Raw genomic sequence first — 6,000 nt, 5'->3', positions numbered from 1 at the left:
GCTAGGGCTTTTACATCTATGTTCATCAGGTACATTTGTCTGTAATTTTCATTTTATGTGCTGCCTTTGCTTGATTTTGACATCAGAGTAATGTTGATTATAACATGAGTTTGCATACATTCCCTTTTCCTTAGTTCTTTGAAAGAGTTTGAGAAGGATAAGTATCGGTTTGTCTTCCATTTGGTGGAAATCACTGGTAAAACCATCTAGTCCTAAATATTATATTTATTGTAATTGAATTACAGTGTGTTTACATTATTGTAAGCATGTAGTAAATCAAAATCTTCACCCTCCAGGGGCAATCACTGTACCACACCTACTACCAAAGCACCCATTGTCTTGCCCAAAGAATATCAAACACTACTATGAAAGTGAGCTTATACTCCCATGTTTATTTCATCACTATTTACAACAGCCAAAATCAGGAAACAATCTGAACACCCCCAAAACAGATGATTGGACCAAGACGTATATACACATATGCACACACACACATAAACACACACATAAACAGACACACAAACTGAGATGTTACTCATTAATCCAAAAAGTTCAATTCAGACCATTAGAGGAAACATAGATGAGGATGAGGCTGGAAAGAACGAGACAAAAAAATAAGTCAGAAGGAGAAAGACAACTACCATTTGTTGTCACATATATCTGAATTTTTTGTTTTTAGAGAACACTTTTTTTTTTAAAGATTTATTCATTTATTTATACAAGAACCAGGGTACAGGCCTGATTCATAGGAGGGTGAGAGGATTTACCAGAGACAGAATGGGAAACAGAACAGGCAGACTGTCGAAATACACTGCTGAGGGGAGGAGCGGGTGAGACAGGAAAGGTCTGCTGAGCCATGTGGGACCCTCGACTGCTGGCCAGGATCGAACGCCTGCTGCAGAGGCTGTGGACAGCTTCATAGGGCTGGGCTCAGCTGCCTGTGCCACCAGGAGAGGCCTTTTAGAGAACACTTTTAATTACTATTTTAACTTCCATGCTTAAATTTCAGTGTTCAGGTTTTCTATTTATGCCTGACTCCATTTCATAAGATTTTTTATCTCTGGGAAATTGTCCTTTATTAGAATTTTCTCCATTGTTTTCTTTGTGAACCATGCTAGTGGTTTGTCTTTTGTTTATTTTTACAAAGAAACAGCTTTTGGGCCTCCTCGTGGTGCAAGAGGTTAGGCACAGCACTGTGAAGCCTTCTGCAGCCTCTGCTGAATGAGATTGATCCCTGGCCAGCCAGGGAGCTACGCACAGCAGAACTCTCCTGTCTCACCCACAGCTCCCCTCAGCAGTGTATTCCAGTCATTCTGCCTGTTCTGTTCCCTACTCTGTCTCTGGTGAATCCTCTCACCTACAACACCTCTGCCTGTACCCCAGTTCTACCCCCAACACCCCTGGCGTGTACCCCAGTTCTTGTATGCATATATAAATAAATCATTTAAAAAAAGAAATGTCCTTGATTTTATTGATCACTTGAATTAAAAAAAAAATTCTATTGCATTTCACCTTGTATATTTTATTATTTCCTTCCTTTAGCTGCCTCTTGACTTTGTTCATTCTTCCTTTCTAGTTCATTAAAATACAGGACTACAGGCCTCCCTGGTGGCGCAGAGGTTGAACGCTGAGCTGCGAAGCTGCCCACAGCCTCTGGCATGCCGGTTTGATCCCCTTGCAACCTGAGAGGGTCCCACATGGCACAGCAGACCTCTCCTGCCATGCCCGCTGTTTCCATCAGCAGTGTATTTCGTCAGTCTGCCTGTTCTGCTCCCCGCTCTTGCTCTGATGAATTCTCTCACCCTCCCACACTTCTGACTGTACCCAGTGCTTGTATAAAAAAATAAACAAACAAATAAAAATAAATGTTAAAAAAAATACAGGACTAGAATTTTTGTTGAGCTCTCTTTTTCTTAATGTTGTCCTGTATAGCACATGCTTCTGTCTTAATATTACACTTTTTCTAATTTTTTTTTAAATTTATTGTATTTATACAAGAGCTGGGGTACAGGCTAGAGTCACGGAAGGTTGAGAGGATTCACCAGAGACAGAGCAGGGAGAAGAACAGCCAGACGGAGCAGTGGGCGAGACAGGAGAGGTCTGCTTCACCAGGTGGGATTCTCCCTGGCTGGCTGGAATCAAACCGTCCCTGCAGGGGCTACGGACAGCTTCACAACACTGTGCTTATCCCGCTGTGCCACTGGATAAATAATAAATCTTCATTAAACAAGTGATTTATTGTAGTTATTTTGTCTCCATATATTAGAACTTTTTCCTGCTTTCTACTTATGATTGATTTCTAGTTTGATACCTTTATGTTCAGAGAAGATCACTGATATGAAAGCAATGATTTTTTTAAAAGATTTTATTTATTTATTTCTGCATAGGAAAACTGGGATACAGACCAAATGCAGAGTAGGAATCAGAACAGGCAGATCTACTGAAATACACTGTTAAGGGGAGCAGTGTGTGAAAAAGGAGAGCTCAGCTGCACCATGTGGGTAAGCTCCCTAGATGGGGATTGAACTTGGGCCATTGTGGTGGGCCTTTGTGGTAGTAGCATTGCAATTTAATCCTTGGGCAATCAGGGAGCCCCTGATTGCAATTTTCATGAATTTATTGTTACCTGATTTGTGACCTAATATGGTGTTGTCAAATGTTCCATTTGCACTTTAGAAGATAGTGAACTTACTAGAATGTACTGCCTTAAGCAATTCTATTAAGATCATTTGGTGTAATTCTTTGATAGCCCGCTACTCCCCTCAGCAGTGTATTTCAGTCAGTCTGCCTATTCTATCCCCCATTCTGTCTCTGGTGAATCTTCTCAACCCCTGCATCTCTGGCCTGTATCCCAGCTCTTATATGCATAAATAAATCTTAGGAAAAAAAAAAGAAGAAAATCAGCTCTCAGAACCCAACAACACTGATATGGAAGAATTTATCTTCCTGAAAGATTAGCAATTCAGGATTACCAGAATTAAAAAAAAAAAAAACTTAAATATGCAGAGAAAGAAAGTTGATATGAATATAATAATCAATGAGCAGAAGAATTAAAACAAAGGGGGTGGGAATTGTATGTGGACTATAACCAAGATGAAAATGCATACATTGTGCAAAAATGAAAAATGATGTAAAATATATAAAATAAAATAAAAATAAATAAATAAAATGCAAAAAAAGAAAGAAATTTAAAAAAAGAGAAATCTTTAATAAAGGAGGGCCTCCCTGGATGTGCAAGGGGTTGAGACACAACCTATGAAGCTATCTGCAGCCACTATAGCACGAGTTCAATCCCTGGCAAGGATGCTACCCACATGGCACAGCAGAGCTCTCTTGGCTCACCCGCTGCTCCCCTCAGCAGTGTATTTCACTCATTCTGCTTGTTCTGCTCCCCACTGTGTCTCTCGTGAATCCTCTCACCCCCACATTTCTGGCCTGTACCCCAGTTCTTGTATGAATAAATAAATATTTTTTAAAAAGAAAGAAAATAAGGAACTGCAGGATGTTAAAATATCAATGGAGAAGCTAAATAATTCTGGAAGAAGCCACAAAAATAAAATAGATCAAATGGAAGAACAAGTCGGATCCTGAATGAAAGAGAGGTGCAAAGGAAAAAGAATTAAGAAACACTTTAAGAATTATCTGAAACCATAAGGAAAGGGAATGTGTCAATAGAATCCCAGAGGCTGAAAAGAGAGACAAAGTAACTGAGAAACTGCTCAAGAACATAATTGAAGAGAACTTCCCAAATGTGAAGAAGGATGTGGAAACAGACAAACAGAAATTTAGAAGAATACCAAAGTACATTAATGAAAGGAAAACTAAAGCAAGACACATAACAGAAAAATCTTCCAAGAGCCCAAGACAAAGAAAAAATAAAGAAGCCAATAAGGAGGGGAAAAAAGAGATAACCTACAAGGGAAAAGCAATTTGACTGGCATCACACTACTTTGAAGAAACACTACAAGCAAGAAGAGACTGGAGTAACATATTCAGAAAATTCCAAGAAAAAATGTCAGTTAAGAATATCCTTCAAAGAACCTCCCCTGGTGGCACAGTGATTAAGCACTGGGCTGCAAAGCTGCCCGCAGCCTCTGCAGCTCTGGTTTGATCCCTGGCCACCCGCAAGGGTCCCACATGGTGGGCAGACCTCTCCTGCTGTGCCCGCTGCTCCCCTCAGCAGTGTATTACATCAGTCAGCCTGCTCTATTCCCTGCTGTGGCTCTGGTGAATTCTCTCACCTTCCTGTGCTTCTGACTGTACCCAGTGCTTGTATAAATAAATAAACAAATCTTAAAAAAAAAAAAAAAGAATATCCTTCGAAGCTCTCCTTCCTCTATGAGGAAATAATGAGGACAGTCTCAGGCAAACAAAATCTTCAGAAATGTCCTTCTACTAAATCCCATTCCAAGAAATATTATAAGAATCCTTAAAATCTAAAACAACAGAGGGTTGAAGATGAATAGAACAAGGTAATGTATAGAACCACAAAGTGATGGAAAAATGGCAATTACAGACTCTCATTATCGGTAATCAGTCTAAAGGTTAATGGATTAAACTCACCAAATAAAATACACAGAGTAGCAGGATGAATTAGAAAACATAATCAAACCTTCTGCTGTCTCTAGGAAACATAGCTAAGTGCCAAAGATAAAGATTAGAAGTAAAGGGCTGGAAAACAATTCAACAAGAGAATGGCCCTCAAAAACAAGGAAGGGACAGCCATACTCATATCAGATAAAATAGGCTTGAAGAAAAAAAAAGTGACAAGAAACACCAATGGACGCTTTGTAATGATCAAGGGGACAGTACACCAGGGAGTTATAACACTCAGATATATATACTCACCAAATGAAGGAACACCTAAATAAATTAGACTATTACTATAATCCTTGCAATTAGACATTAGTGAAAATACATTTTTAATAAAAGACTTCAACACCCCACTTTCCCCAAAGTCAGATCAATGAGACAAGAAATAAAAATAGAAATAAAAAATGAAATTCTGTTGTATGGTACAATGGAACATATAAATATATACAGGTTAGTCATTCCCTCAATAGCCCAAAGATTCAATAGAAAAAAAAAAATAGACATTAGTAAGCATCTCTGGCAACTTGACAAGATAGTTCACTTCACTGAAGGTCTTATGAGAGAATTAGTCTTTAAGGCAAGGAAATATGGCCAGGTAATTTACTTAATTCACACTGCCTACTAGTATGCATGTGCAAAGTAATGACAGTCATTCTGTGTCATGGCCCAGGCCGTCGTTTGTGGTGAGTGGAGCTAGGTAGGTTTAATGACAGAACACTTTTGCCAAACATCTGTAGACATTGGTATTGGCAATACCAATTTGCTGTGCTTAAGTGTAAAAACAATAATTCTCAAAAGAGAAAACAGTTTTGTAAATTCTGCTTCAAATAGACAACATGGCTTTTGTACAAAAATTAAACTTTTAATCAGTATCAGAAAAGTCCAAAATGTTGACAATAAAAACATTATTTAGTTCTGTTTGGTAATCACTGGAAAACTCAGCATAGTTCAGATGAAGAAGAAGGTAAATTCAAGAAAAATGTTATACAAAGGAAACCACAATGACTGGTGGGAACTTGCTGTACTTAAAGATTTAGATTGTGCTTGATATTTATGGGATATTCAATGAAAGCGGCCAATGAGAGAAATTTGGATGGAAAATTGTATGAAAACATATGACAGTGATTGGTAAATGTTTGAGAAATGCAAAATTGTTTAGAGGGTTCTAAGTAGATATTACCATGATAAATGGCTAAAAGAATATTGAAATACAATTTTCAGCTAAGCTGATATATACAACATTTGGAATAAACAATCTATTCATTCTTTATATTGTCTTTATTCTTAGTGCCCTAAACTCAGTGAAAGTTGCCATCAGTCATCATATTACCCAATTCAGAAAATGGATTAAGATGTTAAATTCATCTCATTTCACATACGGTGCTGGCACCAAATGCTAAAATATCT

Source organism: Talpa occidentalis, unplaced genomic scaffold (assembly GCF_014898055.3).
Source record: "Talpa occidentalis isolate TD23 unplaced genomic scaffold, MPIMG_talOcc4v2.1 talOcc4.4, whole genome shotgun sequence".
In the NCBI taxonomy this organism is placed as follows: domain Eukaryota; kingdom Metazoa; phylum Chordata; class Mammalia; order Eulipotyphla; family Talpidae; genus Talpa; species Talpa occidentalis.
Note: the sequence above shows the minus strand (reverse complement) of the source record.